Source organism: Phocoena phocoena, chromosome X (genome assembly GCF_963924675.1).
Source record: "Phocoena phocoena chromosome X, mPhoPho1.1, whole genome shotgun sequence".
Lineage (NCBI taxonomy): Eukaryota > Metazoa > Chordata > Mammalia > Artiodactyla > Phocoenidae > Phocoena > Phocoena phocoena.
The window spans coordinates 77,373,845-77,396,891 of record NC_089240.1 but is presented as its reverse complement, the minus strand read 5'-3'; the positions used below and the strand labels follow the sequence as shown (position 1 = coordinate 77,396,891).

The following is a 23,047-nucleotide window of genomic DNA, read 5'->3' as shown; positions in this document are numbered from 1 at the left end:
GGATAAAGAAGTTGTGGTATATATATACAATGGAATATTACTCAGCCATTAAAACGAATGGAACTGAGTTATTTGTAGTGAGGTGGATGGACTTAGGTTCTGTCATACAGAGAGAAGTAAGTCAGAAAGAAAAACAAATACCGTATGCTAACACATATATGTGGAACCTAGAAAAATGGTACAGATGAACCGGTTTGCAGGGCAGAAATATGGACACAGATGTAGAGAACAAACGTATGGACACCAAGGGGGAAAGTGGTGGGGGTGGTGGTCGGATTAATTGACATATATACACTAATATGTATAAAATGAAATACTAATAAGAACCTGTTGTATAAAATAATAAATTAAATAAAATTCAAAAAGAAAAATATTGTTAGGCACATTCCCAAGGAGGAGCCAGGCCCAGGCCTCAGACTGCACTATTGTTTCTTCCTGCATTCCTGCCCTTCCCTGATTAACAACTGTTTGTATCTGCCCTTTGGAACTCAGGGAAGGCCTAGAAGGCTGAAAACCTTTTTCCTAAGAACAAGAAATGGGGGTGGGGTGGGGGGCAATGGAAAGGGTTTTGTGCCCGGGAGAGCCCCAGAGGGTCCTGCTTGCTTTCAGTGTTAGAGAGTGTGGGCTGAAGCGTGGTTTGATATAGAGATTTATGATGCCATGAGGATTGCAGCTCTGTTTTCCTATAAATATCTTGGCTCTTCCCTTCTCTTATGTTGGCTTTATCTGGGGGCTGACTACTCTCGTAGCTGGGTGGCTGACAGCAGCTCCCAGATTTACATGCTTTCTTATTCTCATCAAGGGGGAAAGAAAAAAGCATGTCTCCTCCAAATATTGAACAAAAGTCCTGGAGTTCCCACTTATGAGACTTTCTCAGTCATGTTCCCTCACTGAGCAAATAACTTTAGCAAAGAAATTTACAAAAAATATCAGATTCTGTTGTTGGGAGTAAGTGTTGTATTGATACCACCTAAATCAAAAAGCTGTGACAAAATGAAAAGGGATACAATCATGTTGAAGTGGTGACCAATCTGCCCAATACAAAGTGACTTAGTATCTGACACATACTTAGTAGTCAACAAATTTGTTTCACTTTATTTAATTTCCCTTGCATATCCAATTCTTTCAACACTAAGGAGAAAAAAAACATTCATTCGTTTTCATGCCAGATTTTTTAAAAAAAAGATCTTCAAGGGGAATAAAATCCTTTATAATTTATGGGTTAAAAATTCTGTGCCTTGATTTATAAATCTAGTATTCTCCTTGTGTTTTGATGCCAATGCATTTCAAGTGTAGGAGAAAAAGGTTCTGAAAATAGGTGGAAAAGTGTGGGTGGCATGGTGTTTCCCAAATGGAACATATTTTTAGTCTCTGCTATCCACCAGTGTAGAGAGTCTTTTTCTGAGTAGGATTTTTCAATTTCCTTTTCAATCTGTGCCCTTAACCAATACTTTTTCTTCTCACTACATCAAATTGAGGTTTGGATTTTGAAGTTCCTGTGTTAAATACTTCATAATATTATATCATGTTCAATAGAGTCAAGTGAACTCTCTTGCCCACCATGCAAATATCTGGCAACTCTATGTTATACATGAGAATGCTTATAATAGTGTATCGTTACTCAGCATCCATTTCCCTGGAGTTTCCTGCTGATTTACTCTGAAATCATTAAGAAAAGAATCAGCATTTGTTAGCTTGTACTTTTATTTTCTTTATATAATTGCTTAAACTTTTCACTTATGATTTGCTTAAAGGCAAAATTAAATGAACTAATTTTGTCCACTTTTCCTGACGACCCAAGTCTGAAAACTTCAAGTGTATGCAAATATAGTATTTATAACAAATTATTTTAGGTAAGCATCTTATGAAGGGGATGCAATGAATTTCTGCCTTTAGGAATTTTGAGCTATTAGGAAGTCTGGTATAGCACTAATAAAATACAAACACATAGTCAAATCTTATTTCTGATGCTGTTAAATGAGAACTTACAGCTTAACGAAATAGGCAATTTAGCATATAAATGTATACCATAAAAGCAAGATGTTGGCAGTTCAAAACAATAAATGTTAACCTGTGGGCAGGCTGTTACTGAGGTGTTAAAGGCCCCTGAAATTTTAATGAACTTGTTTAGACTAAGAATTTCCTACTCTAAGTATCTTGCCTGAATTTACCCACTCCCAATTTCATGCCAAATTACAGAATGAGGCATTCAAAAAGTTAGACCTGAAATAACTGACATTTTCATTGGATTGTTTTGGCAAAAGTTTAATTTCAGCCTTTTCCCTTCACTATGATGTTTGCATCTGTCATCTATTCTGGTAATGCTCTAAGTACATTCTAGTGGCAGTCTATTTCTCAGAACCAAGAGGAGGCATGAACTGTCTCTCTTAACTCGGAGAGCCATTTTCAATGCAAGTACATAACAACATTTTTTATAATCTAAATAATATAAGGATAGCTTTATTTCTTTCTCATTTTTCTAAGCAGATACAGATGCCAGTCACTCTAACCCTCAGGAGAGAGAATACTATCTTGACAGTGGAATTCATTGAAAGGGGAACCAGAGGAGATTCTTCAATGTGGATAGAAACTCTTAAAAACTCCATAATATCAAGCAAAAGAAGTCCAGACTCTCTGAAGTCACTCATATTGTTGACCAATAATTTCTCATCAAACTTTTGCCTTTTTTTTCTGAGTCTTCACCAGCCTATTAGTTCTGTTAACAATCTTACTGATCTTTTTCTGTATCTTTAGCTGACTCCTTTTCTGTGCTCCCCCACATCTTAAAGTTAGATATTCTCCCAACTTCGCCCTAGTCCCTCTTTGCCTTTGTTTTTTTCTTTCTTTATTTAGGTTTATTACATTTACTCCCAGAGAGTTTCAGTTATACCTATGAAATTGACTCCAAAATCTGTGTGTCAAACCCTCCTTATCATTTGAGTTTCAGATATACTTTTCAACTTCCACTGCTTCTCAATACTGAGATAGGTTATTAATAAACTTAACAATTCCAAAACTTAGCATATCATCTTTTTAAAATATAGTGTTATAAGAAAACCACAGGCCTCAAATGACATCACTTGTGCTAAAGCCCATGATACCAAATCTAGATTTAATACCTGATCTAATTGCAGTTTAAATGTAATCTTAATGGACCAGTCTGGAATTTTCTGTCATGTACCAGTAAGGTCATCAGTCATGTGCCTCTCCATCTCCCACAGGAAGAAGAAGCAATCTGCGTGGTAACTTCTTTGCTTTCTCTTCTCCCACAAAAAAAAAAAAAAAAAAAAAAGATGTCCTGGCCTGAAAATAGCCCTTTCTTTTATTTTGTTAATAGTTTCTTACCCCACCCTCCATCTGTCTATAAAAATTTCCCATTTTGTACTCAGAACTCTCTTCTAGTTGCTAGATGGGATGATGCCCAACCCATGAATCACTGGATAAAGCCAATTAGATCTTCAAATTTACTTAATTGCATTTTTGGGGTTTTTTAAATACTAGTAAATAATAAAATATCAGGAATTGTTCTAAGTGCTTTACATAAAATAAGGCACTAAATTCTGAAGTAGGTATAATTTCTACCATCATTCCCATTTTACAGATAAGGAAACTGAGCCGCAGAATGTTTCAGTGACTGCCCACGGTCATACAGCTGGTAAATAGTAGAGCCAGGACTTGAGCTTGAAAATCTAGCACTAGGGTCCTTGTTCTTAACTACTTTGCTTTGCTGCATGGTTTCCCTTACTATTTTCTATTGATTTTACCTCTATTCTCCTCACATCAACACTTATAATCATATTTTTTTTTACTTTTTCTTATTACTCCCCACCCTTCTTCCCACATCAGATCAGTTGCTAAATTAACAAGTCTTGGATTTCTACCACTTCAGGTTTGCTTTTATTTTTTGTGAGAGAGTGGACTCAATTTGTTTTCCTAACTCCAGCCTCTCTCCATTCTAATTCAGCAGTGGGGAGATTAATTTTACTACAGCACAGCTCTAATGGAGCTCCTAACAAATTTCTTCCTACTTACAGAAAAAGAGAAACAAAAACAAAACAGACTCTTCAAACTGAAATTCATGGTTCTCCACAATATATGGCTCCAACCCACTTCTCTAAGCTTATTTATTATGTTTCTAATACATGAGATCCATTGCTTAGCCATGTTGAACTGCTTGTTTCTATCTTTGGTAACCTCATCTAATTCTATCCCTAATTTCATAGTTATTCATTTTGTAGTCTTTATGCACAACAAATATAACCTGTCTGTTAGTCCCTGCCTTTCCTAATTACAACTCAGCTGCTAGTACTATTGATCTCCAATATATAGGCTCAATCCTGCCCATTTTAGGGGCCAGAACCAAACAATCTTATTGATATATGAAGAATGCTATTTTGTGGTAAAAATATTAAGAGACAATAAATAACTAGGAAAATAAATATAAATGGCCATTAGCAAACAAAATATTCAACATTGTTTGTAATAAAAAATCAATATTAAAACAATAACCAATGTTCTATGAGATGGTCAGCTTCATAAACTTGTGATGAGTATTATTTATTTTTTTACTATATCACTACTGATTTTATTCAGAAACCCATCCTTGTTGGTTTTGTTGCTTTTGTTTAAAAAAATTCCCATTATGAACTAGTTTGGTCAATCAACTACACTTTCTAGAAGACGTAGGGTAAAAATGGCATGGCTTAGAATTTTCATGATCTCTCCGCTACCTTCCGTCCACACTCTGGTCCCCAGACCCTGACCTCCATCTGTGCTTCTTGCAATGGTGTCCATATAACTCTCACCACAATTCTCTAGAAATGGGCTTCAAACGCATGAAGTTGCAGAAGCCTTCTCCTGTACACACTCCCTTTTCATACTGGTGGCATCAGGCTTCTCTGACGTCTGTCCCAGAGGAGAGCCTCAAGTCAATCAAATCCTTTTCTGCATCTTCTTCAGGATGAAACTTGACATACATGTTTACACCTAGGTGATCTCCAAGGTTATCACAGACATTCTTCTCTTCAACTTAACCCTATTTTTCTATTTCTGTAAAAACCTCCTCAAAAATTTCATCATAATGTACTTGCATTTTGACATCACTCATAGCACAGCACAAACTGTCAGCAGGCAATGAAGAGTTTTGAAGGTTATGGTACATGTTCAAGCAGGCAATGGTCTGGTTGGTTTATTGTGCGACTGAGAGGATCTGTCTCCATGAGGACATACTCCAATTTTGAAACAAAATGAATAGTTGACTTTGTCTTTTTTGGTGCCAAAGATGGAGATCAAGTAGTGTGCCATTTCCCACCTGCCGCTGCCAATACTACTGCCTGCAAAGCTGACCTTCTATGAAGGGAATTTAAATAGGCACAACCTTTGGGGAAAGCAATTTAAAAAAACAGCCTATAACAGAAAACAAATAGAAATAATAATAATCACTAAGTTAAATATAGTATATCCACTCTATTGAATTATTCATATTTATATGTACTGAGATAGAAAGTTCTTTAAGATATATTTAATTGAAAAGTAATGGTTGCAGAATGATAAGCACCATATTTGTAACAATACATACAGATAAAATATCCAGAAAATACACAAAAATGTATATAAATTTATGTGTGAATTATAATGTGGTAATTCTAAGGTCCAATATTAGTGTACTGTTGAATAAATTTTGGTACATCCATATGGTATTTGAAAATCATATGTAAATATTTATAATATAATGTTATATAGGTAAAGTAAGTTATACTTTATATCTCTGGTGTCAAACACAGGGCCTGACACTGACAAGTGAATGTTCAATGAATACATGTGTGTATATTACAATATTAATTGGAAAAAGAAAAGATAGCATACATGCTCAGAGTTTAGAAGGAAGTTGACTAAAAATTCAGCAGTGATTATTGATGAGTAATGGGCATAAGAATATTTTATATATCACCCATGCAAATATTTCTTCCACAAATGTTTTTTTATTGTGGTAGAAAGAATAACAGTCCTCCAAATTATGTCTATGTCCTAATTCCTGGAACCTGTGAATATGCTAGCCACCTGGTAAAAGGGACTATACAGATGTGATTAAAGACATTGATTATCCCAGAGATTATCACAGATTATCCAGGTGGGCCCCACCTAATCAAAAGAATCTTTAAAAAGGAAAAAATGTTCCCCAGCTGTGGTCAAAGAGAAGTGTGTGTCAATGTAAGTGTCAGAGAGATTTGACATTAATGGTTTTAAAGATGAAAGAAGGGGGGTGCAAGCCAAGGAATGCAGGTTACCTTTAGAAACTGGAAGTTAATTTTCTTGTAGAGCCTCCGGGAAGGAATGCAGCCTTGCTGACACCTTGATTTTAGTTCAGTGAGAGCCATGTTAGATTTATGACCCACAGAACTATAAGATAATAAATTTGTGTTGTTTTAAGCCAGTATGTTTGTGGTAATTTGTTATGGCTGCAATAGAAAACAAATACATTTGTTGAATACAAATTAAAAGTATAGATACGCACACACACACACACACACACACACAAACAACAAAAAAATATCATTGTTAATCCCACACCAGATATATCTACTACATTATGATATATAGATAGATACATAGATACATAGAACATTTTTCTTTACAAATATAACACATCTCAATAAAAGGCAACTTCATTCTTCCACTTGCTCAGGTCAAAATCCTTGGCATCAGTATTGATTTTTTTTCTTATATACCACGTTCAATAAATCAGCTCTATATTTGTAATAATCTGACCATTCTCACCATCTCCAAATACTACTTGGATTTCCATAACCTCTAAATCTTCTCCCTGCATCCATACTTGCCCTGCTAGTCTATTCACCATAGAGCAGCCAGAATTATCCTTTACAAATATATATCACTCACCTTCTAAAGATATCCTCTCTTTCAGAATAAATCTAAATTCCTTGCAGTTGCTTATGAGTCCCTAGAAAGATATGGCCCTCAGCTGCTTCTATGATCTCATTTCCTATCACTATTTGCTCTCAGTCACTCCATGGAAGCCATTAATACCCTCCATGTTTTTCCCCCCAAATACCAACCATGTTCATAAAACAGGACTTTTCCATTCTGATTCTTTTGCCTAGAGTGTTCTTCCTAAATATGTCTATATGGCTCAATTTCATTTCTCTTAAATTCCTGCTCAAACATCATCTAACCCAGTGGATTTCCATGACCTCCATAACACTATCTTCCCCATATTCTCTATCCCCTTTACCCTGCTTTATTTTTCCTCATAAAACTCATTACTTCCTGAAATAAATTATACACATTTCAGATATTGTATATGAAATTGTATAGCTATATGCATTTTATTTTGTATGCATTTTATAAGCATTTGTATGTGTTTTCTTCTTTTCCCAGGGTATGGAACACTATAAATAACATAAATGTTTTTCTCTTACAGTTTTGGAAGTACATGTATATGAAATGATCTCTTCCTAGTTACTTTTGTTAGTGTATGTCTTTGAGTTTGAAGCTGTTATGTATATTGCCACTGTGAACACTCTTATTGGTGTGCCTCAGTGTAGGGTTTTGGGGTTTTTTGGGGCATTTATCCTTCTTGGTGGTCTCTGAGCTTCCTGTATCTGTAGGCTGGTGTCTGACATTAATTTGGAGGAAGTTCTTAGTCATTATTTTTCAAATATTTCTTCTGTTTCTTTCTCTCTTTTTTCTCCTTCTGATATTCCTGTTATGTGTATGCTACACCTTTTGTAGTTGTATCACAGTCCTTGGATATTCTCTTCTGTTTGTTTATCTTTGTTCTCTTTGCTTTTCAGTTTTGGAGGTTTCTTTTGAGATATCCTCAAACTCAGAGATTCTTTCCTTAGCTGTGTCCAGTCTACTAATAAGCCCAGCAGAAATAATTCTTCATTTCTGTGTTTTGAATCATTAGCATTTCTTTTTGGTTGTTTCTTAGGATTTTCATCTTTCTGTTTACATTGCCCATCTATTTTTGCATGTTATCTACTTTATCCATTAGCGCCCTTACCATGATAATTACTGTTGTTTTAAATTCCTGATCTGACAGTTCCAACATCCCTTCCATGTCTGGTTCTGATCTGTCTCTTCAAATTGTGTTTTTTTTGCCTTGTCTGTATTTATGTCTTATAAATTTTTCTTAATAGCTGGAAATAATGAACTGGGTAAAAGGAGTTGCTATAAATAGGACTTCAGAAATATGGTGGTGTGTGTAAGTGGGGACAACGGTCTGTAGTACTATGAATAGGTCTCAGTCTTTTAATGAGTCTATGCCTCTGGACTATGAACTTCATAGTGTTTTTCTCCCCAATTAGATGGGATAGGATGGCTAGAGTGGGCTGGAATTGCAATTCATCAGTTACTGTTCAGATTTTACTATCCCAGCCCTGGTTCCTTTATTGGCTTCCACTCATGAGTCTCTGCTCTTGTAACTGTGACTCATATTCACTTGTCTGTCTCTCCAGTTTAGGAGGCAGTGGTTTGCCCTGTGTCCTCTCTTCTCTTCTAGATCCAAGAAGAGTTGATTTTTCAATCTGTTAAGCTTTTTACTTGTTAGCATGGAGTGTCAACTTCCAAGCTCCTTACATGTAGAACTGGAAATTGGAAGTCTCTAAAGGGTTTTAAAATTCACTCCAATTGTTTTATATTTCAATATCCTCATCTGTGAGTTTTGTTTAATTGTCTTTCAATAACATGAAAATGTGAAGAATTTATTTTTTCACAGAGAGTACATCGGTTAAACAATCTTAAGTCTATGTGTTTCCAATAAGCCCTTTTGGATATCTTCACACATGAATGAAAACTTGATAGGGTATAAAATTCATGGGTGGTAACTTTCACTGAGTAAAATGCTGTAAACCTTGTTTTTTGCATCAAATACCTGTTTTATTTTAAAATAATCTATTTGTATAATTTTATGAGTACTATACCGTTTTGATGGTAGTGGTTTTATGATACATTTTAATAGCTGCTGAAATGAGCCCTCACTATTTGCATTTTTATTATTTTATTGGATATACTCAGGCATTTTTTATTTGATATAATCTTTTAAATTATTTTAAACCAATTTCAAGAATTCCAGCCCCAAACACTTGTCTTCTAAATGAAACTGCATTAAATTCATAAATTAATTTTGTCAGAATTAATATTTTCATGGTATTTACTTTCCTTCTAAACACATGACACATTTCTAGTTGTTCTGATATGATTTTATGTTCTTCAATTTTATGTTTTGGTAACAGTTTTATTGGGATATAATTGACACATCATACAATTTACCCATTTAAGTGTACAATTTAATGACTTTTAGTATGTTCACAGAGCTGTGCAACCATAACCACAATCAAATTTAGAAAATTTTCATTATCCCCCAAAGAAGTATTATACACTTTAGCTATCTTCCGGCAATCCTCCCCATTTACCTTAACCTAAGGGACCCATTAGTACTCTCTGTTTCTATGGATTTGCCTACTATGAATATTCAATATAAAAGGAATCATATTATGTGTGGTCTTTTGTGACTGGCTTCTTCCCCTTAATATAATGCTTTCAAGGTTCATATGAGTTATAGCATGTATCAGTATTTCATTTATTTTTATTGCTGAATAATATGCCATTCTATGGACATATGACATTTGGTTATCCATTCATTGGTTGATAGATATTTGGGTTGTTTTCACTTTTTGGCTATTATGAATATTATGAACATTCATGTACAAGTTTTCATGTGAACATATATTTTCACCTCTCTTGGGTATATAACTAGGAGTAGAATTGCTAGGTCATATGGTAAATCTATGTTTAAGCTTTTGAAGAGCTGCCAGACTGTTTTCCAAAGTATCTGCACCATTTTACATTCTTTCCAGCAGTGTGTAAAGGTTCCAGTTTTTCCAATTCTTTGTCAACACTTATCTTTTTGATTATAGAAATTCTATTGGCTGTGAAGTGGAATCTCATTATAGTTTTGATTTGCATTATCCTAGTAATTACTGATGTTGAGCATCCTTTCACATATCTATTGACCATTAATATATATTATTTTGAGGAATGTCTACTCAAATTCTCTGCCTATTTTATAATTCCATTATTTGTCTTTTTATTATTAAGTTCTAAGAGATACGATTTGCAAATATCTTCTCCCATATTCTCTCCCATTCTGTGAGTTGTATTTTCACTTTCTTCATAGAATCATTTGAAGCACAAACATAATTTTTTAGTTTAATAGATTGTAATGAAATCCAATCTATTTATATTTTTCCTGGGCTAGTTTACAGTAGGTACAGAAGAGTCTCCATTAGTAAAAGAGTGCATACCCCATTATGTGAATACTTTTAAAACCTCTGCTTGTACACATTTAATAATGTTTTATTAGCCAAAACAATTCACATGACCAAGGCAAAACTCAAAGGTACAAAGATATACTTAACTCCTTAATGGGAGGAACTGCAAAATATTGTGGCTTATTTTGGCAAAATCTATCACATCCTTAATTAAGTGACACTTCTACTATGATATTTCATTCCACAACTAAGAACCAGGACTCTGAAATTTGTCTAAGCTCAGTTCACAATACTTTTTTGAACACTAAAAATTAGGCTTTTCAATTTGAGTCAACTATACAAGTCTATTGCCTTTGGTTCATCTATAACTTGCTTATCCTATTACCTGCCACAAAGAATCCAGAATGCTTTCAGGCTGAGCCACCCCAGATATAACACTTTCCTATCACCATGCTTTCTTAGGACACCTAACTTACTCTAGGTTGTCTTATATTTATTTATATACTTGTCTTTGCTACTAGATCATGAAAAACCTTGAGGGAAGGGATCATATATTACTTCTCTACCTCTGACAGTCTTGCCCATGACCCTGTCTCTTGTCTTTTCTCTATATTTGTAGAAACCACTAAACCAGAGCACAGATTCTCATTTTATTTTTGTTTGTTTAGCCTTGCCACACTTCCAGATAAAAGATTTAGCTACATAGATGTTCCATAAGTTATTTACCACAATTAGAGTTTCGATTGGGCTGTGGTTGTTACAGATTTCCCATACCTATGGAAACTTCCTTCAACAAACTGATCCAGTAAGAACATCTGACCACTGTATTATTGAACTTTATACACTGCTGTTCTATGTATTTATTTGCAATAATCAGCTCATTGTAGTTTATCCAGATGAAGGGCATATGGAAAAGCTTTAATGAATGGGTTTCTAATTCCATTTTTCTTAAGGGAAATTTCTTCATTATTGGTTGCTGACTATTCTCTCTCTCTCTCTCATTGTTATTATTCTTTTTTAATGAACAAATTATCCCATCTTTGGCTAGTATGAGCCCCTTCAAGTTGACTTCTGTGGGATGTTTTTTGCCATGATCCTAATAGTTTTTAATAGCTTCTTAGATTTCAGACATGACAAGGTGCTCTAAACTCAATTTGTACATTTCCTAATTCATACTGGAATTAGCTATTTCTCCAAAAATTCCTTCTTTTTGTAGAACATTGTATTTATAGACCACTCTTTTGGTGATAGAATGCTCATTGAAATTGGGTTGGTTGTTTCTCCTATTTAATTACCTAAGGACTTTGTAGAATATTAACAGGTTTGAAAAATGTGAACTTTATCTTGTCTCTAACTTTAATAGCAATGTTTCTAAAATGGTAGCATTAGGGATAATGCCTGTTGCATATTTATAATAGATTGCCTCAATCAGGTTAATGAAGTTCTCTTGTTTACATATTTTGGTAGGTAACTTTCTCAGGTTAGGTGAAGTCTCTATCTTTATGTTCTGAAAAAAAAAATTAACATGAATGTGTATTGAAATTTAATTGAATGATTACATCTGTTATTACAATCACATAGGTTCTTCTGAAATCATTTTATATGATATATTTGATTAATATATTTTCTGACCTAAAACTTTTTTGCTTTTTGAAAATAAACTTTTCTTGGTCATGATATATATATATATATATATATATATATAATTTTTTTAACATGATGGAAAAATTTTTTTATTGTTGTGGAATTTTTATATGTATACTCATAATTGACATTAGTCTATAATTGTCTTTCTTTTACTGATTTTTTCTCCTGAATAAATTAAGGATATATTTTCTAACCTATGAAAAATTTTAAATTATATAGGAATTATCTTTTTTCTTTGTATTTTTGGTAAAAATAATCTGGAACTTTTATGTGTGTTCTTTCAATTATTGATTAAGTTCCATTGATTTTCTCTTTTGGTCTGTTTTACTAATTTTTTTTGAGGTATTTATCTCATCTAGTTTCAAATGTTGGATAAATGTGTTCATAGTATTCTCCAATGAATTTTTTTTTTTTTTTTTTTTTTTTTTTTTTGCGGTACGCGGGCCTCTCACTGTTGTGGCCTCTCCCATTGTGGAGCGCAGGCTCCAGACGCACAGGCCCAGTGGCCATGGCTCACGGGCCCAGCCGCTCCGCGGCACGTGGGATCCTTCCGGACTGGGGCATGAACCCACGTCCCCTGCATCAGCAGGCAGACTCCCAACCACTGCGCCACCAGGGAAGCCCTCTCCAATGAATTTTTAATATCTATACTGTCTTTCTAGTTATACTCTCCTTTTGTCCTTAATTTTATTTATTTGTATCTGCATCTTTTCTTTCCTACTGATCAGTATTTCTTTCTATGTCTTTCCAAAGAACAAGGTTCTGTTTTCTTTATTTTAATTAATTATTTGTTTTTATCTTTATAATTTTTCCTTTTCTTTTATATTTAGGTTTAGTTTCCATCTCCATGACTCTAAGTTGAATGTTTTAGTGATGAATTTTCAAAATTAAAAGAAATATATAATTTTTGTATAAATTTCCCTCTAAATAACAATTTAGCTACATCCCCTAATTTTTTCGTAGTACTCATTAGGATTCAGATCTAAATATTGTGTAATTTCCAGTATAACTACCTCTTTAACTCACAATTTATTGAGAAGGACATTTTAAAGTTTCTAAATATTTTTCGACTATATTCATATTGTGATATTTTATTTACTTGCATTTTGGTCAAAGGATGTTATCTTTATTATGTAACTTTTCTGACTTTTGTATGTCATTTTGACCATTACATGTTTATTTTTCATTCATGTTCCCTGCATACCGTTCTTCAATATATATATTCTGTATTTGGAATTCAGCGTTCTCTCTCTCTCTCTCTCTCTCTCTCTCTCTATATATATATATATATATATATATGAATATATATATATAAATATATATGTGTGAAAAAAAAATATATATATGTGTGTATGATGTGTATGTATATGTATGTATTAGATCAACCTTGTTAAGTTTGTTGCTCCAATCTTCCATATCTTTACTAATTTTGAATGTTTGTTGTTTGACTTATCATATTAAAAAATGCCCAGGTAGGAGTCATTTCTGTACCTAAGGAAAATGATAATAGAGTAGTTTTGCTTACTAATATGATATGAAAAATTCTTCAAAAATCAGGAAAGAGATAATTGGTGAATATGATGTACATTTTAAAATTATTATTGAAGTTTTATGCAGTATATAGTAATGTTATATGGTATTAATTCACAATTTTTTTTGTCTAAAGCTTTTGCTAAAATAATTACAGTATCAATGTCATTATTACTTATTATCTTCATAATTGACATGATTATCATCATGATCATTGATACCTTTTTTTGAGTCTCATTGTATCGTAGACACAGAATACTTTTTATACAACATTTTTTTTTTTGGCTGTGCCAAGGGGTATGTGGTTCTCAGATCAGAGATCAAACCCGTGCTCCCTGCAGTGGAAGCACAGAGTCTTAGCCTCCGGACCACCAAGGAATTCTCTATATACACTATTACTTCCTTATGAAAGTTATTTGAAAAATCTGCTAAGACAGCTGCCATTTGTAGATGAGGAAACTAAAGGTAAGAGGCTATGTAACATATTCTAAATCAAAGAGCTGGGATTGTGAGCAAGTGTGTCTGATTTTAAAGTCTTTGCTATTTGCTTCTATTCTTTATACTTCAATGCATAACCAACTTGTTTTTTCATATTTTCTCACAAAGATCATCTTTCCACTTATAGCTATAGTGCCTTGTGAATGTGTGTGTGTGTGTGTGTGTGTGTGACTGTCCAGCCACAGACACCTTTCCTTACTTTGATTCTGATACCTGAGCCTGGGTCACACAAACCAGGCTGAACTGTTCAAGCTGCGCTTTCCTCGTGTGGCTGGACACAGACATAAAACTGCAGAGAACACAGATTTTCAAGCTCCTTCTTTCTGCTTACCTAGAAGTCTCCTTCAGGCTGTAGGCACCTCAGTGGTGTTACTATCAAGCTAAGGATGGTGACCTGAAGTTACAACATAAGAAGTAAATAAATTTCCAAATAAGGAGTTTGTTTCAAGGCTGTTCCTCTGTACTTCTATAAGCAATCCCAAATACGAAACTGCTTTTCCCCCTTAGGGTAGAAAGGTAGAAGGATTCCTCCACAATCTAGGCAAAAAGTAAGATCCTAACTATATCAGGGTGGATAACCCTAACCTCGGATTGGGGTTCTTCAAACAAGGGAGTAAAAGTCCAACATCAAAATTTCTGGATCATTAAGTTATGCATGAGAGTTTTTCACACTGAATTTGACTTTTATGTGCTTTCTTGAGTTTAAGAACCTATTTACCCACTAACGTTGTACATGTTTTACCCATCAGTATTATTCTTAAACAAATTCTCTCTTGACTTTTAGAAATACATTTTCAATTCCTTATCTCACACTAAGATAAATGTATCTATAACTTGAAGAGTTACCAATCCAAGAATATTTGTATGCTAATAAAAATCAAAGTCCAATGTTTAGAGGCAACAATACGGAATTTCAAGAATTACCTTCTCTATAAGCATTGTTTTTTTCCCGACCCTTTAATTGTATTATTCAAGAGCATCACTTACAAAGTTTACTGACAAGACCATCCCCTCAAAACAGACATAGCACCTTCAGTTGCCCTTAAATTTTTTCTTTCTGTACCTTGCTTACAGGTGCTTCACATTTGATCACCAGGGGCTAATTACTTCATTTTCCTTCCACTATCAGTTTTATATGCAATCCCTCTCTTTATGGAACTGTAAAAAAGTAACAAACAGAAACATCAATTAAATAGAATTGGGAGACAAGAAGGGGGAGGATAGGAGAGCCCAATGGAAAGAGAAAGGCTCCTCTTCTTTCCTGGCAACAACTCAACCAGTGAAAAACCATGGACTCTTTGTTTACTATAACCCTCCCAACTTCCTTTTACCCTCTATAAGTTCTTTTTTTTTTTTATACGTGGGCCTCTCACTGTTGTGGCCTCTCCCGTTGTGGAGCACAGGCTCTGGATGCGCAGGCTCAGTGGCCATGGCTCACGGCCCAGCTGCTCCACAGCATGTGGGATCTTCCCGGACTGGGGCACGAACCTGTGTCACCTGCATCAGCAGGTGGATTCTCAAGCACTGCGCTACCAGGGAAGCCCTATAATTTCTTTTTTAAAAAGTTTTTATTGGAGTATAGTTGAGTTACAATGTTGTGTTAGTTTCAGGCGTACAGCAAAAGTGAATCAGTTATACATTTGTATGTATCCATTCTTTTTCAGATTCTTTCCCCATATAGATTATTACAGAATATTGTGTAGAGTTCCCTGTGCTATACAGTAAGTTCTTGTTAGTTATCTATTTCACATATAGTAGTGTGTATAGGTTAATCTAAATCTCCTAATTTAACACTTCCTCCCACATTTACACTTTGGTAATCATAAGTTTGATTTTGAGATCTGTTTGTTTCTGTTTTGTAAATAAGTTCATTTGTATCATTTTAAAAATTAGTTTCCACATATAAGTGATATTATATGAAATTTGTCTTTCTCTGCCTGACTTACTTCACTTAGTATGATAATCTCTAGATCCATCCATGTTGCTGCAAATGGCATTATGTCATTCTTTTTACAGCTGAGTAATATTCCATTATATATATATATACCACATCCTTATCCATTCCTCTGTCAATGAACATTTAAGTTGCTAACTCTCTATAAGTTCTCCTCCCCTTGCTGCTCTATGTGGCCTTGAACTTGGCTCACCATGGTTGCAGACCCTGAATTGCAATTCTTAGCTAATCCTGAATAAACCTATTTTTGCTGGAGAAATAGCTGGCAGTCTATTTGTTTTAGATCAACAGAACTGAACAACTTTGTTTCAGAATTAGTGGATAAATGTGTATTATAGGTATTCATTATAGATGAGCATATATTGTTACTGTTTCCTCATGGAGGGTGCAAAAAAACTGTTGAGGAGACTGGGAATATTAGATGTAGTATAATTTAGTGGGTACAGTCTTGGGTATTGAAATTAGTCAGATCTAGATGAAAACTACAGGCACATCTCAGAGATATTGTGGGTCCAGTTTCAAACTACCACAAAAAGGGAATATCAAAATAATGCAAGTCTTACCAATGTTTTGGCTTCCCAGTACACACAAAAGTAATGTTTACACTATACTGTAGTCTATACTAAGTGTGCAGTAGCATTATGTCTTAAAAAACAATGTATATACCTTAATTTAAAAAATAGTTTGTGGCTAAGAAATATCATCATCTGAGCCTTCAGCAAACCATAATCATTTTGCTGGTGGAGGGTCTTGTCTCAAAGTTGAGAGCTGTTTACTGATCAAGATCGTGGTTGCTGAGGTTGGGGTGGCTGTGGTAATTTCTTAAGATAAAGCAACACTGAAGTTTGGCACCCTGATCAACAATTTCCTTTCACAAATGATTTCTCTATAGCATGCAATGCTGTTTGGTAGGATTTTACCCACAGTAGAACTGCTTTCAAAATTTGAGTCAATCCTCTCCGACCTTGCCACTGTTTTCAACTAGGTTTATGTAATATTCTAAATCCTTTGCTGTCATTTCAACAATCTTCATGGCAACTTCACCAGTAGTAGAGTCCATTTCCAGAAACCACTTTCTTTGCTCCATAAGAAGCAACTCCTCATCCACTAAAGTTTTATATTTATAACAAATATAATAATAAGAAAGCTTGAAATATTGTGAAAATTATCAAAATGTGACACAAAAACATGAATTGAGCAAGAACTGTTGGGAAAAATGGTGCCAATAGACTTGCTTAATGCAGGATTGCCACAAACCTTCAATTTGTAAAAAACACAGTATCTTTGAAGCACAATAAAGGGAAACACAATAAAATGAGGTCTGCCTGGATATCACTTGTCCTTATTAGAAGTATGATGTTGAACAAATCATTTTAACACACTTATTCTCATAGGAGGGTTAAACAAAGTAATGTATATAAAGTGCTGGGCAAATAGTAAGGACTCAGTAAATGTTAACTAAACCAAAACAAAAACAACCCCAATGGAAACTTAGGAGTGCACCTGGATTTCATAGTCCTGTTGAGAATTAGATTGGGTCATTAATCAACTTAACTTTGCTTCCCACAGCTAAAATGTATTTGTAAACTATTTATACTTTATAAAATGAAGACATTAGGTAATGACTACAACTCAGACCCTAAAGCAAAATTCCCTTGATTTTATGTGTTTGAATTTTCATATAAACTCTCTGTGTCAGAACTCTGCTAATGTTTAAGTCACATGCTAGCCTTCTTGGATCAGTTTTGCATTCTTGACCATTCATTCAATCAATAACAAGTTATCTTATATCTACTATGTACCATGACTGTATTATTTGTGACTAGTGTAAAGTTGCATAAGATGTTGCCACTGCTTTTAAGGTATGCACAGGTTTAGTAGAGGAGGCAGATATGTAAACAACTAATGATAACAATAGTTATCTGTATGAAAATCACTTGTTATAGAAACTGCAAGTGACAAATATCATAAAAAAGGTTGACCTGGGCTTCCCTGGTGGCGCAGTGGTTGAGAGTCCGCCTGCCGATGCAGGGGACACAGGTTTGTGCCCCGGTCCGGGAAGATCCCACATGCCGCGGAGAGGCTGGGCCCGTGAGCCATGGCCACTGAGCCTGCACGTCCAGAGCCTGTTCTCCGCAGTGGGAGAGGCCACAGTGAGAGGCCTGCGTACCGCAAAAAAAAAAAAAAAAATGTTGACCTGAGTCATGACAATACTCAGTGTGGAATAGTAAGATTCAGAAACTTTATCTTATGTACAAAATTAGGACAATAGAGCAAGACACAGGGAGATGGGTGCCAAGTTGACCTCTTCCCGCAGTGGGATATAACAGAGCCATACAATGTTTTGTCACTATTAGCTACGTAATTATGAGCCCTACTTTTATCTTCTGTAAATTGGGGTAATAAAACTTTCATTTCAATATTTATTCTGAGGACTTGTTCTTTCACCCAATAATATTTATTAAATCATTATTCTGCCAGACAGTGTGGTAAGTGGTGGATTAAATAAGACAATGTAAATAATGTACTTAATACATGGCAGGCCCTCAATAAAACACAATGATATAAGTGGTAGTAATCAACTAACAATAATAACAGTTATAATTTATTGAATATATTCTATGTGATACTTACCTTCATTATTTGGAAATGTTTCCCACAACTCCCAATATCACGATTAATAATATTATTCATTATATTATTATATAAAATTATATAATAAAGTTGTATATTATAACTGGATTCTTATATATTAATATAAAATGTATATTATTAATACTAATGCTATTTATACTATATTAGATAATATAATAATTGCATTATAAATAGTAATACTTCCCTCATACAAGTGAGTTAACAGAAAGGTGAACCTTTCTCCCTAAAGTAATATGTTAAAGCACTGGTTTGTTGAAGCTGAGACTAACATTTCTTCTAATTTAACATGCTGCTTTTGATAAATAAAATTTTTAGCTTCTTAACTAAAGACATAAATTCAAGTCTAAAATTTTATTTTATTTTTAGGAGCATAAAATTTGGATAATTTTAGTGGATAATTAGCAAATTCCTACCGAGTTTTCCTTGAATTTGTTGTTTAAATGGATGATCTAAAGGAAAAGTAACTGGACAATATTATAACCCAATCCAACATTTTTAGTGTTTTTAGCCAATATTACCTTGTTTATTGGGGTTTTTTTAAACATATTTTAAAGTAAGAAATTCAAATTAATTTTTAGACAGAAGAGAGGTTATTTAACATTTTAGAATGAATTATCTCTTTTTGAAATTGTTGCCCTCAAATATACTGCTTTTCACATGTAGGCAAATCAAAGCTTTTATACAGTATGTTTAATTTTTAAAAAATATAAAATTCTATTAGGGCAAGATATTCACACTGAGTTGTGTAAGATAATTTTAATTAAATTGTGATTTCAAGATAAACGAAAGAGTATGTCAATATCAAATATTTGCACAAGCAAAATTAAAGATCTTCCAAGATCTCTGAGGACTTTCTCCTTATTATTAAAACACTGCTGGAAATAAAGTGCTGTCAAAGGTTTTCCAATTTTATTGTGGTTCCTGAAAAATCCATTGTTGTTGAGTGATTGTAATGTTTAAGGAATCTAAATTAAATGGTGACACAGGATTATTAAATATTAAATATAAATATTATTAAATATTAAATATAATATTAAATTCCAATTATTACAGAAACTAAAATGTATCAGCAATCAACTTTCTTCATCAAAATTGAAATGTCATCAAGAAATATTCAGAGTTCATTTGACTATGAACAATAAAAACATTAATTATTTAGAGTATAAATTTGCAAACATTTTCTGTGAAGAGTCTAATAGTAATTATTTTAGGCTTTGTGGATTTCATGGTCCCTACCAAGCTACTACTCACCTCTGCAATTGTAATGTGAAAGTAACCAAACACAATACATAAACAAATGGGCATGGATGTGTTCTAATAAAACTTTTCTTATTGACACAGATTTGAACTTCGTATATTTTTTTTTCCTGAGCTTGAATAATCAGTTATATTTTTTTATTGAAGTATAGTTAATTTACAATATTGTGTTAGTTTAAAGTGTACAGTAAAGTGATTCAGTTATGTAGTTATATTCTTTTCCATTATAGGTTATTATAAGATACTGAGTATAGTTCCCTGTGCTATACAGTAGGATTCTGTTGCTTATCGATTTTATATATAATAGTTTGTATCTGCTAATCCCAAACTCCTAATTTATTCCTCCCCCCACCCCTTTCCCTTTGGTAACCATAAGTTTGTTTTCTATGTCTGTGAGTTTGTTTCTGTTCGGTAAATAAGTTCATTTGTATCATATTTTAGATTGCACATATAAGTGATATCATATGACATTTGTCTTTCTCTCTTTGAATTACTTCACTTAATATGATAATCTCTAAGCCCATCATGTTGCTGTAAATTGCATTAGTTCATTTTTTTTTATGGCTGAGTCATATTCCATTGTATACATATACCACATTTTATTTATCAATTCATTTGTTGTTGGACATTTAGGTTGTGTTTCCATGTCTTGGCTATTGTAAATAGTGCTGCTATGAATATTGGGGTGCATGTACCTTTTCAAATTATAATTTTATCCAGATATATGCCCAGGAGTGGGATTGCTGGATCATATGGTGACTCTACTTTTCATTTTTTAAGGAACTTCCATACTGTTCTCCATAGAGGCTGTTCACAAAAGATTCAGCTCATTCCCTTCCTTCACACATAATATTTTCACTACAGTCTCAGGGAGGGCAACACAAAAATCTCATCTAGTGACTATGTCAAGCTCTAAATCCAAGATGTCTGACTTAGGCACAGATAATCTCTATATCAGATCTAGATGTGACTCTTCCTTATGTGAAAAAAAATAAAATATAAAGAAAAATTATCTGTTTTTTGCACATACTCAATTTATGATGATTAAAAAGGGACAAGATAATACCAATAAACATCTTCATTAGGAAGGGGGAAGGATGGGAAACCTACACATGCTAGTGGTTAAAGCTTCCACATAGAAGTTTATATATATATATATATATATATATATATATATATATATATATATATATATATATATATATATCAGTTCTCCTCATATTTTATTGGCCAAACCAAGCCATGTGGCTATACAACACTTCAGTTAAAGAGTCTGGAAAATGCAATCTTAATGTGACCCTGGAAGGAAGGGAGTCTGAAATAGGCAGTGTAGAACATTAATGATTACTGTAAATTATATATAGGGATATATGAAACCACAATATCAAAGTAAAAAAGGAAAAGTATCAATAACTGTTTTTTTTCTATTCCCTGAAATGCAGACTTCATTTGTCAGACTTTGAATATATCCAATCTTTTAATCAGACCACAAGGAGAAATGATCAGTTTACTTCATTATGTAAGGCCAGTCACAGGTGACTTTTGCACAGCATTTTTATATCCCACGTTAGAGGCAATATAGACAAAAGACAAGGAGTTGTGATAATTGAAACAAAGGAAATGTGAAGTTTAGAGGGCAACATAAATTTATTTTTCATGTTTAGAACATCCTCATGTTTTCATCTTCTTGGTTTTAATATATTTTGTTTGCATTTCAGAATTTTCAAACTTTATAAAACATAGCACTGTGCATATAAATCACCTCAGATCCTTGTTATGTATACAGCTATTGAACCTTACTCCTTATTAGGTCTGTGGTGGGTCTCAGGAATCTACACTTCTAAAATGCATTCCTGGGACTTCCCTGGTGGTGCAGTGGTTAAGAATCCACCAGCCAATGCAGGGGACAAGGGTTGGAGCCCTGGTCTGGGAAGATCCCACATGCTGCAGAGCAACTAAGCCCGTATGCAACAACTACTGAGCCCACATGCCACAACTACTGAAGCCCGTGTGCCTAGAGCCTGTGCTCTGCCACAAGAAAAGCCACAGCAATGAGAAGCCTAAGCACTGCAACAAAGAGTAGTCCCCAGTCGCTGCAGCTAGAAAAAGACTGCGTGCACAAATGCTCAATGCAAACAAAAATAAAATAATAAATAAATAAATTTATTTAAAAAAATAAAAAGCATTCCTGATTATTCTGAAGTGGGTGATCTGTGCAAACCCCATTTATAAATGAATAAAATAGAGTAACTAGATTCAAAGTAATCCAAGAATTTCTGAATTATTTTGCAGTGAAAATCTATATTAATATAAAATTCATATTCCATATATATATAAATAAATAACTTACAGAACATGGCATATTTCATGCTAAAATAGATAAATCAGTTATGAGTAAAGTTAATTCCTTACTGAAAAAATCACATCACATTTTGAAACTGATATACTAGCTGTTGAATTAAACAGATCACCTTCTTTATCAGGTATATCATGTATTGAGTAAGTTATATAAACTGCTAAATTAGATGTCCTGCTTGAATGTGATACATCACCCTCTGAACCAGAAGATAACCTTCTAAATTAGATATATAACTTGCTGAATCTAATATCTAATACACTAACACAAAGTTACCACCCACTAATTCATGAGTATTCAAATCATCTATTCTCAGGTTGCATATATATTTAAAGACCTAGTGCATGCCTTACATCATCCTTATCTCAGATTTTACTTGAGGAAGCCCCTAGAGATTTTATTTTGCTTTAATGTTTTAAGAGTTTGATCAATTTTCTTTTACTTGTTATATTTAAGCCACCAGTTGTCTGGAGAAAGTGGAGGTATATCTCTCCATGAATTATGGAAATATATATTTTTAGGTAAGGAATCTAAACAAATACATTATTTAGTGAGTTATATTTACTGTTGCTCCTTCTGTGTTATACAAACACCAAATCTAAAAGTAGAAGATGAACAGAAACTTACCTGCTAAATTAGGTCTATTTAAACTAGTCATATTTTGGTGCTCTGTAAAGATCCTCCAGGTGGGGTTGTGACTGGTTTAAAACTCACATTGAACAAGAATGTTGCTATCATTTGATTAATATATTTAAATATATTGATATTTTTATTGTGGTGAAAATCATATTTGAAATAAATATGATTGTAAATTCAGACATACTGCATTTGACTACAATACAATCTATGTACTAT

General features: G+C 33.7%; 1 pseudogene; it reads right to left on the bottom strand.

Moving 5' to 3' along the window:
• Window positions 1–4,726: 4,726 nt before the first annotated feature.
• Window positions 4,727–5,304, bottom strand: LOC136142174 (splicing factor U2AF 35 kDa subunit-like; annotated as a pseudogene).
• Window positions 5,305–23,047: the final 17,743 nt, after the last annotated feature.